Raw genomic sequence first — 13,346 nt, 5'->3', positions numbered from 1 at the left:
GTAGTTCAGTTTAAGGGGGGAAATAGGTCTCATTTACAAATGGGGGCCCTTTTTTTTGTTAAGCTTCACGGCTGGGTGGGGTCAAGAAGGGGGTGCCAGAGCCCAAGGCATGGTGGGCTGCAGGTTATCCACCCCTGATTTATACTACGTTCCATCTTAAGGCAGAGCTTTCTCTGAAATGAAGTTATTACTTAATTTATTCCAATCATTTTCAAGCCTGCTGATTTGTGTACATGTACAACATAATCTAGAAAAACTGAACAGCAAGCAGTAAGATGAAATAATTCAATTCTCTGCAAGAATAATGGTAGAAATAATAGCTTCTTAAATGGATAAAATGAACCAAGCAAATCTGTAGCCACAGACTATATTCCAAAAAGGAATTTACATTGGCAGAGCTCATTTTCAGAAAAGAGGCTGAAGAGAGCTGACAGATCCCAGCTGATAAAATTGCCTCCTGCTAGACAAAAATGAGGAATAAATTAAGTTGCCTGATTAAAGGAAAAGATCAAAAAAACCAACAGGTCCATTCTTAGTGATGACCAGTCATCAGTGTCATGTATAGAGGTTGGCAGGATGGCAATGAAACTTTTCAGTTAGCTTTTCTGTGATTACTGGAGAGAGGAATGGTAGTTACATTGAGAAATCCTATGAAGGATAGGAGGAGCCAGATGCATCTGTAAAGGCTCTTGGAAAGGGAAGAAACTCAAAGGCAGAGTTTCTTCGTTAGGGTTTCACCTCATTTTGTGCCCCAGGAGATATTTTATTTTGTAATGAGAGCAGCCACCCTGTCTATACATTTTTTATACTGATTTGGCTCCTATGCTGAAAAGCAAGCCTGGCATGTGAATCCATTGTGAGTGCTGTACCCCGTCAAATATGCATGTTTGAATCGGCCACGAGCCAACCATACTGAAGTGGGAGCGATTTCACTCAGAACAGACAACTAAATAAGCTGAAAATAAGCTATAGTTCCCAAAGAGGCTTCTGGATTTATTTGCCTGTTTCACAACCAAGCAGCGGTGTCCGGTAAGATGTTGACTTGGTAGGACTGCAATTTTTATCCTTTCTGTTTTCATCACAATAGCATTTATTTAGGAAAGTGTGCCATTACCAGGGCTTTTTTGAACCAGAAATTGCCAGAACTGAGTTCCGGCAATTTTCAGGTGGGCACCATTGCCATTATAAGAGAACAATGGAGGTGTTCATTGTGAGTTCCAGCATCTCTTTTTCTGGAAAAATAGCACAGGCTATTACACATGCACAGAGTACCACTGTCTCCTCTAAAACACCATCAACATCACTAAAAAAAACCAAATATCAAATTCTTCTCTGCATATCTAAGGACAGGAAAGAGCTTCCATGTAAGAGGGCTCAATCATGATTTTCAGACAAGATTGACTCCATACCTCTTATTTAGAAATTATGGTAAGTCGTACCAAATGATGTGTACGTTTTGGAATTCATTTATTGTTTATACATATGTTGCTAAAAAGCTAAACAAAAATGTTTAAAATGTGATGAAAATGTGCTTCCAGTTGCATGCAGTTTTCCTCACCCTCTCCCAAATCAATCCGGCTTTTCATTATCCAAAATATTTCCCCCCTAAATTGAAAAGATTATGCAGTCCCAAACAACAGACCAAAACGATTGTTTCATTTGAGCCAGGGCACATCAGAGCACAGCAGAACATATTTACAATGCATGGCTCAGTCCTGAAAATGTGAAGTGATAATGTCTGCTTATGTGCAGACTTCATCACATCAGACTAATCACAATCAACCTCTATTATGTCTGATATTTGGGAGAATATCTTCCAGGTTTGGAAAAGGATGTGTAGTCATATCCAGACAGGCACAGAGCTGAAGCACTCTGTTTTAGAGCAAGGTAGAAATAGGATTGCCATGCACCTGCACATGTCCTCTTTTTCAAAGGTAAAATCATCCAGGTGAATTTTTTATATTTTGCAAAACGTCTGGGTTTGTATTTTTATTTTTTGTACTATTTGTACCAGGGTCACCTAGGACTCACTGTGGTGAGGCCTCGTGTGGCCTTCCGGGGCTCACTTAGACCTTGAGTTGTTTCCGGTGGCAGCCAGGCCTCACACAGGCTTCCTGGGGTCGCTCTAGGCTTTGTGTTGTGTCTGGCGGCTGCCGGGCTGGTGCAACCTTCCTGGGGCCACTTAGCCTCACATCTTTTGGAGACACACCATCTTGTGAGCAGGAGGCCGAAGACAGCAAAGGTAAGAGAAGGGAGGGAAGGAGGGAGCAAGGAAGGGGTTAGCAGCATGGAGGGGGCAACCCATGGTCTCACAAAATGTTGGGAGGGTATGTCATTTTAATTTTTAGTTACCATTATTAAATATTTCAATACACCTGCACATGCACTATTACTACTATTTTTCTTCCTCCCCCCCCCTCCTGCCCCACCTACAAATGTGTGTCCTCTTTTTTGCTCTTTGGAATAAGGCAACCCTAGGTAGAAATAATTGTGTAACAGCATTTTTCTCGATTCCTATGCATTCAATATAAATTTCCTGCTAGGGGAGGGGCTTGTTGGAAGCAGATCCACACAACCCTTTCTGGAAATACTGTGGAACTGCATGTGGCTTGGATCTACCTTACCTGCTCTATTCCACCCAGCAGCTACAGCAGCTTTTAATAAGTGAATACAGTGGTACCTCAGGTTACATACGCTTCAGGTTACAGACTCCGCTAATCCAGAAATATTACCTCAGGTTAAGAACTTTGCTTCAGGATGAGAACAGAAATCGTTCTCTGGCGGCGCAACGGCAGAAGGAGGCCCCATTAGCTAAAGTGGTGCTTCAGGTTAAGAACAGTTTCACGTTAAGAACAGACCTCTGGAACGAATTAAGTTCTTTACCTGAGGTACCACTGTATAGGGAAATGGCTGATACAGAATTTGTTGCAACACATACACAGGCCATCTCTCTCAATTGCTGTTTGCTTAAAACTCAGACACTGGGCTTTAAAAGTGTGGACTGTGCCTGGAAAGCATGGAAGAAACTATGGATAGGACTTGGGCTACCTGATCAGTCACTTGGTTTTTCTTGCTATAGTTGTACTTTTTGGCTTAGGAGTGGTAGATAGAGCTGAATGGCCAGAGGACAATAAGATGGACAGAAATGCCTCTGTAAGTTCATGTAAGTATACAATGGGGGGGGGGGGCAGGAGAGGTGCGACTGTGAGGTTTGAGGAGAATATTTCGTTTTCAGTAGGGGGTGGCATTCCCCAGTAATTCCATTAGACCAGCCTCCACTGCATATGAGGTAGATGAAGTGCCATTTATGAAGGCAAAGCTTCAAACCCCTCCCCCCAGCTGGAACTTTCCAGAACACAGTTCTGGCACCTCTCAGGTGGGCACCATTTCCATTCTAAGAGAAACAAGGGAGGCCATGGTGAGTTCCTGCACCTCTTTTTCTAGAAAAATAGCACTTCTGGAGGCAGGTATGAAAGTTAACATTTCCCCAAATGGAACATGACATGAGATCAACTCAGAACAATAATACACAGAAATGGGATTTAGGATGGCATCCTGGGCACCTATAACAGGAGTTCTTTTTTTTTTTTTGTCCTACTGGGCAGCGTTATTTTAACTCAACTTTAGTTGTAGGCAGTGGCTGTGAAAAACTGGCTTGTGTTAAAAAGAAGCAAGGGACCCATGGACATGAGCCCATCCCTTCCTTCAAGAGAATAGTGAAGGAAACTAATAGCTCTGATGACACCACCACCCATTTGGGTGGCAAAGTGAATTCTAGAGAGGGAGAATTATATCCACTGAAAATATGTCAAGTGCTGTAGAAAAGGGAATCTTAAAAATATGGGATACAGAATTTTTCTATATGAATGTGGGATATAGTTTTTTCCCAAATATATAAATATTATATAAACACACAGAGAAAAATAAACCTACATTAAAATTATGAGAAACACAGTTCATTTTGGGATATTGTATTTGAAGTTGGTAATATATTCTGAGTGTGTAGATGGTAAAATTAAAAAGAATTGCCAGAAATGTTGAAGGCTTAAAAATAAAAACGGGCTTGTTCTAAAATGTCTATAGTTACAAAAGAAATTCATATTTATAGAAACTATTCAGGAATTAGCATATTTAGATTATTTAATTTATCCCAGACACATTTTTCAGGTGTGCCTATGTGAGGGGAGGCTATGCTATGAGATCTGCTTTTTAAATGTGGCAGATCTATTAAAAATGACAATTGTAGCATGGAGGGAAGTTCTGTGTTTCTAATTGCATGTTCAGTTACAGGAAATGTGAAGAGAGCATTATCCATATGTTGTCTTCAGGAGAATTCAAGATATCTCTAGATACCTATTTATTTTATCTATCCTGTATGCCTATTCAAGTGGATAACCCTATGGCAATTTCAATTATGTTAGACAGTCATAACACAATATCTCTCTCTCTCTCTCTCTCTCTCTCTCTCTCTCTCTCTCTCTCTCTGTGTGTGTGTGTGTATAAGTAGAAAATGTTAAATTATGTTTCAGCATAGAAAGCAAAAGCATGAAATGAAGAGATGTCTAGATAACTGTTGAGGACTACTAAAAGATTGGAATATCTGTGGGCTATATGAGCGGAATTTTGAAGTATTGGGTCTCTGAAGTCAAGTATCTTTTGGAAAATGATAGCCTGGGGAAATAGCATTGCTTCAGATTCATATGCTTTCATTCCCAATGAGATTTGGAAACAACATTTTTCTTTGTCTCTACTGTGCGCTGCAAACCTAGGAACTATAGCAGTAGTTTTGTATATAGATCTTTAGATTTTCTTTAATCAAAATGGCTGCTGGGTTCTTTAGGGTATGCTAATATTAAATTCCACATAGTCCCTGGGATAGATCATATACACATGATGGATAAGCTGCATTTGCTACCTTAATTGTTACCTCATGCTACTGGGTGCTTCCAGATGGGTACCATATTTTTCACTCCATAAGACACACCTGATCATAAGATGCACCTAGTTATTAGAGGAGGAAAACAAGAAAAAAAAAAATCTGAATCACAGTCTCCTCAGGAGGAGAGCGATCCCCGCAGAGGCATGGGAGGGAAGCTGCGCACCCGCCAGCCATATGAGGCTTTCCTTCTCCCCACTTTTTTCTCCCCCTCCAGCACAGGCCCCTTTTCCAGCCGCCTCCTCTCCGTCCCCTTCACCCAAACTCCTCAGGGGACTTCTGCAATTTCTCCCCTTCGCTGCTGCCTTTCCTTTGCCCTCTACCAAGACTCTCCACTCGCGGCAACCTACCTCCTCTCCCCTCGCCCCACTTCTCGGTCCCCCTCCTCTCCGTCCTCTTCCTCCCCTCTTTCGGCAGCTGCCTCTTCTCGCCATCCTCCAGCCAGCATCCCCAGAGCCATCAGGGGAAAGGGGAGGCCATTGGCAAAGCCTCTCTCAAAGAGAGCAGCTCGGGAGCGTGAGGCAACATCGCACAGCCTGCCCACCACTCCCAAACCTTTCAGGGGAAAGGGGAGGCCGCCGCCAAACCGGGAGGGCGGGACAACGGCGGGCGTTGCACTTGGGCGATTCGGCTCCAGGGACCACACATTCTCTCCATAAGACACACAGACATTTCCCCTTACTTTTATTCTGGGATCGCTACTCTTCTCAAACATGGAAGTTTTTTGCAGGAGCCACACAACATCATTGGCCTAAAAATGCCACCCTAAATTTCCTCCTGTTTAATCTCAATTTACCTTTCTGGAGATAATCCAATACATTCTGTATAAAAAAACTAAAACATGTTGCCAATGACCTATTTGTAATATCCCCCATTCCTTACTTCACAGTTCCCATTTCAGATTGGTGCTCCCATAATTGCTTTTTATAAATGAGCCATAACCATTCACAAATATGACTCAGAAATGTGCCTAAAGTTGCCTATACTTTATGTAAATAGATGGATATATCTTACTGGTAAAGCAAAAGTCTGGTTTCAAAAAATGACATTGGTAAAACTGCCCTATTCCTATGTTAAGTACAGAGAGTGTGTAATCCATAGACATTAACTAATATGCGCTGGTTGTTTTTTTTTAAAAAAAATTAGGATTTGTTGGGCAGAATATACTTAACAATTTGAGTCTTTTTCAATTTGGGGAATGAATTAGCTTAAATGTACTCACATTTGTATATTGAATTCCAACAACATGTTTGGATTCAACTCCTTCTTACATTCCTTTAGCTCCATCTAGATTAGTAGCACAGTAAGGTTTTGATTAAGGTCCAAGTAAAGTAAGTCAATAACTGGACAAACCTATACATGTTTACTCAGAAGGAAGCCAAACTTAAGTTGAATGGGGCTTGCTCCGAGGAAATTGTCCATAGGATTATGGATTTTCTCCCTCATTCTTCTTGGATGTTCTTCCTACTGTTTCAGCTAGTCCCATCTTTCAGGTAACATTGTGAATGCTCATAAGGTACTGTGATCATAGGATAATTTGAAAAGGGAGTTAATGGGAAGAATACAGAATCTGTCTTTTTCTTATGCCTTGGTTGTCACTCTAGGTTGATAACTGACCTGTTAAATGCCTGTATGTACACAAGAAGAAACATTTCTGGCATCTGAATTCATGGGGAGGAGGGCAAGGTGCATAGTTCCAAAGCCATTAAGCTCCACAGCCATGTAAAAAAAAAAGAATAATGACTCAGGACTCTTCATTCCAGCTTTGCCTGAGCTTTGTATAGAGAGATGCCTGTCTTTTATTTAATAAACTGTTGTACTTTCATGACACAGAGGCTGTCTGCAAATACCCAAATGTGGTAATGATATTCATAGCTGACTGTTAGATAAGATCAGCCCTCACATGGACTTAAAATACCTTCTCTTTAATTTCGTACAAGATGCAAAGTTCAATGTTAAGAATATCCTTTAATGATTTGCCCTTTTGACAGCTTCCTGTACCCTTGAATGTCTTGATTTTTTCTATGCTGCCTTTGATTTCTTTCTTGGAGAATTGCATTTACTGGGCAAAGCCTAACTCATGGGTAAGGAACCAGTGTAACCCTCCAGAGTCCAGATGTTGTTGGACTCCCATCATCCCTGAACATTGACCAGGCTGGTTTATGAATATATCCTTCTGATGGGAGCTGAAGACCAAAACATAGAGAGGGCTACACTTTCCCCATCCCTGGTCTAGGTGATTGGACATTTGTTCAGCTTGGCGCGTAAACAACAGTATGCACTACAAGGTTTAAACATAGTTTCTTGACAAATCTGCCTTCTGCAGTTGTAATATTTATATTTATTTTTGGCAGTGTTCTTTGTGATGTATCTACTACAGATTTATATGCCAGTAGATTGTGAAGAAGCTACCTTGGGAAAGGTGATAGGGAAAGGAATGGAGACAGCAGTGGGTGTTCCCACAGATGTGTGGAGATTCCCACCCCCGTTGAGGTGGGATGTGACTAGTCCTAAGATCCCCAGTGAGAAAAAGATGCTCTGTACAACTACATCTATGGAACCACCTGCCACAACTACCCTGCTGTCTTCCCCAAGGTAACTTTTTTTATCTAGGGGGTAGTAGGAGGAGGAGGCTGTAGCAGATGCTCAAGGGGCTCAAAAACCCAACATAACTATCCCATTTTGGAATAGGGAGGCAATCACTCCTCCCTATTTCCAGTCTCAACCTATGGAGTGAAATTATACTGAGTTTTCTAGTCACAGAGTCTAGTGGTTAAGTTTGACTATTGTGCATAATTAAAACCTCAACCCCTATCTTTCCTAATGATGAGTATATTCATAATAGCCCTCACTAAAATGATCTGCCACTGTGATAAAATGCAATTTACTGTGAGACAGTGGGATGCTTCTATCATTGGCAGTGATGCGCATGAGGATTCAACTGTTTAGAGCAGGTGGGAGAGCAGGTGGCACTGCCTCCCACACCGGATGTGCCTGCCTGCTGTCCACACATTAGATGTGATGGAAGAGGAGCTATAGTGCAATGGAAGTTGGGTCTGCACTGACCCTAAATCACTGTTACCTCCAACATGTGACACCATCTTTCTCTCCCACCACACCTTTGCAGCCTTGCGTGAGCAAGTTATAACCATCTCACAATGCCCTACTGGGCTAATTTGATCATATTCTGAAGAGTCAATATTTTTAGTTTCTGTTTAATTCCAACATGGGTGAGTTGCTTCACATCATTTGGCATTGTATTAATGTTAATGCCTTGCTTAGCATTCATTTTAAACGATTGCGCAGTAGAAATTTGCCATCTTCACAGCAAGCGGAAGCTTTCTGCTCCTTTAATTACCCGTGCATGATTCCTCATGCTACGCGTTGGACAAGTGTGTCAGCTGCTGTGAAGGATAGGTGCTTAATCAATTATGGATTGCAGAACTTCACAAGAAGACTTAATCGCAAGGGACTTGGCATTGCTTTGAAATGCTCTAACCGGCTTTTGTTTTAACCGAGTAAATTTTCCAGATTTTCAATTTGCCCTCTTGGAAATATTAAGCGATTGGGGGGCGGGGCGGGGAAGGCTTCAGTTGTATAGATTCCATGTGTCTGTTTCAGTGTACAGACAAATATGACATATTGGTCCACTCTTCTGCCACTGACAGCCATCCACCTCCAATGTAGTGGTGAAGCGGCAGCATTCCATATCATGCTATCTCCATATGGTCTAAATAATGCATCTGCTAATGGTGTGGCCTTTAGCTGCAATTTCCTGACATTTTGGAGTGTCTGTGAACATCGAAAGCCCTTAACACAGCATGCAAAGCAGAAAGCTTTTTTTATTAATTGAACCATCACTGTACCCAAGACTACTGGGGAAAGGGCTTCAGAGGCAGCACTCAGATTATGGAATGCCCTACCAGAGAGGCAGATTTTTTGTGTTCTTTTTGGTACCAGATGAATACCTTTTTATTTATGCAGGCTTTTAAATGGTGAACTTTTTGAATCCATCCAATTTTAGGTCCGCTGTATAATATTCATGATGCTGTTTTACCCCCTGCTGATGTTTGGTGTGTGTTTTTTAATGCCAAGTGTTTAAGCTATAATTTGTTTACTTCTTTTATTGTTCCATTTTTTATTTATTGTATGCTTTATTATTTCCAGAGAGCACTGTTTGGGGACAGCACATAAATGGCTGTTAATACAAAAATAAACAGTATTTGATTTATGGGCCCTAATGTGGAGATCCTAATGTACAGCATCATCGTAATTTACACATTGTTGCTTACAGGGATTTCTTGCCTGCTAATTAATTAAATGATTGATGCTGGCAATTCAGATGGCAGCTGATGCAGAGGAGTTGGGCCTACCTGGGTTAAATGTCTCCCATGCCCAGCCAGATTATCAGAGCTCCTTGGTGCACCTCCGGCCCAAAGGCTATGCACATGCATTGCCCCACTTTCTGCTATTCTTCAGGGGGTAGGAATCCAAAAAGAGCAATCTAGCTCCTATTTCTGCATGTGGATTGTCTTTGCCTTGTTGGTCCTCTGGTCTTCAAATCTGTGAATCTAATAAATTTTCACTCACAAGAAAATAAACACATGACAATAAAATAGCCATTAAATAAGATAAATGTGGGGGGGGGGGAGGGGGGAGGCCATTCAAACAGAAGACAATTGAGGAATTGAATCTTTTTTATTTTTTTTAAGTCAACTTACACTTTGCTTTCTGCTCCACAGAAAATGTATTCCTTAAAAAAAGATTTAATGCGCTACTGGTGTAGAGAAATCAATTCTTTCAAATCAATGGTAATTTTGTAGGCAGTTAGTACTTATTCACATGAATGAGTGTGCCTCTGCTGGTGTTCTGCAAAAATAATCAGTGGCAGAACAATATTAAACTTTGGAGCTTAATTTGCAAGTACGTAAAATAGCATCTATTGATGCTCATGCCTCTTTTATGTCTTTATTGAAATGTATGGTCTCTCCCTTTTCTGCAAGCACAAGACAATGGACAGCACTCAGATGTATCTCTCTCTCTGTAGGTAATGAACTCCCTTCATTCTTTGCCTGGGTAGTTTAGCCTGGGGATGCTGCCTGGGAGGTTTAGGGTGCACAAGGTGCTGTAATAATTAGTAGGGTGTAAATTATTTGGGAAATCATACAGTTGACCCAATAAACTAGTACCATACCATTGCTTAAAACGTTGGAATAATTTTGAAATTCAACAAGCCCCATAAGTATGCAGCACAACATGTGTTAAGTCAAAGGTGTTTAGCTGGTGACTGAAAGAAGGTTAGGGCACCACCATCACAGTTTTTAAATGTTCTTGCTCCTTTCGGTATCATTGCCTTTCCTTTCAGCCAAGACTATGCAAACTTGGTACATCATGAAAGGAAGAGGAGAAATGTATTTTGATCCAGTATGATGCCCACCATCAAAGGAAGTGGTGGGCCAAGCAAGATGTAGGCCAGTAGGCCTGCGGTTGTGTAACAGAGGAAGATAAAAGAAGGTGAGGAACTTGGACAGGGACCAAAATACTGGTTCAGGACCATGGTTAATAGTCCTGCAGAACATGTTGCCTGAGAAACAATTGGCAGAGCTTTATAATCTAAGTCCAGATGAAAGCCCCACCTCACCCTGGAGTGCTGCATCTGCCTTGTTATAGGGCTGGTGTTTTTTCCTGCAGCTGGTGGCTTCTTTTAGGCAGTGGTCTGCACAAGAAAAGTGAGCGAGAGAGATGTGCAGATACCGAAAGAGGGAGGACAGAGGAAGATAGAGCCCATCTGAGACTGGTCGGGGGCAGCTAATCTCAGTGTAGGTTCCCACTACACTGGGCACCAAGCCAAGGGGGTGCAAAATGTTTATCACCACCTATATTTATACAAGTACCTACTGAGAGATTCATTTAAAAAGCATTTTTTGTCCTTGCTTAGGACATCACCAAAGTCCACCCCTGCCAGGGGCTGGGTCCCCACCCTCACATGTTGGGGAAAAGACTGCTGTCGTAGTCAAGGGTGATTGAAGTTCTATAATTTATTTACTTAGATCCATGGAGGAAGTCATTTAGTACAACAGATTATTTGGATGGGTACTCAGAACTTTGAGACTTGGTCTCCATGGCATAGTGGCAGTTTGAAAAGACTTTAAAAAAAAATAAAAAATTGATTTGATTCAAGGGAGATTTCAGTGGCGATCCTGGTGTGTGCTTTCATAAGTGTAATTTCCCCCCCATTGCTGCTGGTTTCTTATCTGTCAGAAGCACACACATCTTCATTCTAAATTGGGCAGAAAGTGGCTAAAATATTCATTTGCAAAGGCCTCCAACTGTAAGCAGGCTAGCGTTGTAGCATGGCTGATATGAATAAATGTTTGCCAATAACATTATTAATTTTCTAAACTTGCTGAAAATGAAAGAGAATACCAGACTAAGCTCAATGTGATTAAATTTAGCTGCTTTGATGTTTCTTAAACAAATCTTTGGCAGAAGGTTATATTCCAGCCTTGCCTGTGTGTCCTGTATAATTTAATATCTTGACAGCCTCAATGGCTGCAAATTTCAGTGATATCTAGTTGGCCTTATATTTTTGCTCTCTTGGTTCTTTAGGAAAAAGAAAACCCCAAAGCAATAATCCCTCTTTCACTGTACTCTGAGCTGCTAGTTATCCATGGCTCCCAAGTCTCCTTTTCTGCCACCCATTTCTATTCGTGTTCATATTCTCTTCTTTTGACACACTTGAAAAGCTCTTAATTCAGATGTTGATTCAGACTTTACCTTGCAAAATATTTTCATTTGCCATTGATTCAGCCTGTATTCGTAAGTTGCTGTTTGCAGATGAGACCATCAAGCCAGTCTCTGGGTGACTGGAAACATTTTGCTTGTGTTTGCATAGAGAGATAGCAACAGCATCTGAGACCATGGAGCAAACTGAGTTCTTGGTAGGGCAGATTTCTTACAGCTCTTTTGATCAGAAAGAGGGAATCCAAAAATATTGTAGGGTGAAGATCAAAAGGGAATATTCTTTTCATGCTTTAAGCTGTGCAGCATCCTGCAGGCATTTCTCCTGCACAAGCCCCATTGCAATGCTTGGAAACTGCTCAAGCTGTGTTTTTGTACAATTCCCATTCATGTCAGTGGGGCTTGGAGCAGAAAGAGATTATTTCCTTCGAAGGGAGGCACTTTAGGATTGCCATATTTTGAAGAGCAAAAAAGAGGACACGTTCGCTGGCTTCTACTTTTAACTATGGATCGCTATGACAATTCTACCCATGGAAAAGAAGGATGTGTCCTGGAAAAAGAGGACATATGGCAATCCTAACGGTTTGGGGAATCTGTGGCCCCCCCAGATGCTGGGCTCCAACTCCTATCATATCTGACCACTGGACATGCCAGCTGGGGCTGATGGGAGTTTGAGTCCAACGACATGGGGAGGTCCCCAGAACAGTCCCATTCCTGCCCTAAAGCTTGTAGTGTTTTCTTTTATTGGACCTGATGCAGAAAATTCTGACTCAAGCCACAATGCTCCTCAAGAAGATGGGAGATGTTGCCAGGTCAACTTTATCTTAAGAGAGGGCTTAAAGAAAGAAGCTGCTTAATGAAACCCATAAACTGTGTTTTTTAAAGGGTACACAGTACCGGCACTTCTTTTTTTGTTGTTAAAAAGTATGGCACTTCCTGTAACAACCTCAGGGTGAGTACTGGCACTTATTTTTCTAGGAAAAAAGCACTGCCCATGAGGCTTATTTTTTGACACTCCCCAGCAGGACTGGTGAACAATGTGCTTGGGGCTGAAGGGTGATGGCCTGAAGAGCATCCCAAAGCCTGGAGGGCTACATTTGACTCCTAAGCTTGATCTTTCCCACCTCTGCTCTAAATGGGTACAGTTTGGTTTTTCCTTTATCATATTCCTATGCAGGTGAATGCCCTTCATTGTATGGGAGAGATGAAGAACGAGGACAAGTTGTGTTCTAGGCTGACAGGGCACAAAGTCCTGCATCTTAATTGATCCCAGGAGAAGTCTCCCATTTCTGGGTGACCTCTGGGCTCCTTCGGGGTGGGGCTTAAGAACATGGTGAATTTGCATTCTTTAGCCGCTGCGGTTCCCCGATCCTCTCTCAGTTGATCCTGTGTTCATTGTCCTAAGGGCCCCTTACTACTGGGATCCATCACAGAGCTCTAGCAAAGGGGGTGAGCTAGCACCGCCTCTTTCCTACCTTCATAATGATGGACAGCTTGTATATTGGCAAGTGACGTGAGGCAAGTGATGGCTAAAGAGCAGACCTTTTCAGGCTATGGAACAGCCTCGCCAGAAAGGCTCAGCAAGCACTGTCTCTCTGGTCTTTTCAGTGCCAGGAGAAAATGTATTTGTTCGCTCATATATTTTTAATTTTGTTTCAAATCTGGACTG

General features: G+C 41.8%; 1 protein-coding gene across 1 annotated transcript in view; it reads left to right on the top strand.

Annotated features, from left to right (window-relative positions):
• Window positions 1–13,346, top strand: part of LOC128410331 (BLOC-1-related complex subunit 6-like) — a 212,799-nt gene that overhangs the window by 132,158 nt on the left and 67,295 nt on the right. The window lies entirely within an intron of this gene.

Source organism: Podarcis raffonei, chromosome 3 (genome assembly GCF_027172205.1).
Source record: "Podarcis raffonei isolate rPodRaf1 chromosome 3, rPodRaf1.pri, whole genome shotgun sequence".
Classification (NCBI taxonomy): Eukaryota; Metazoa; Chordata; class Lepidosauria; order Squamata; family Lacertidae; genus Podarcis; species Podarcis raffonei.
The sequence above is the reverse complement of the archived record's forward strand: the minus strand, read 5'-3'. Positions and strand labels throughout refer to the sequence as shown.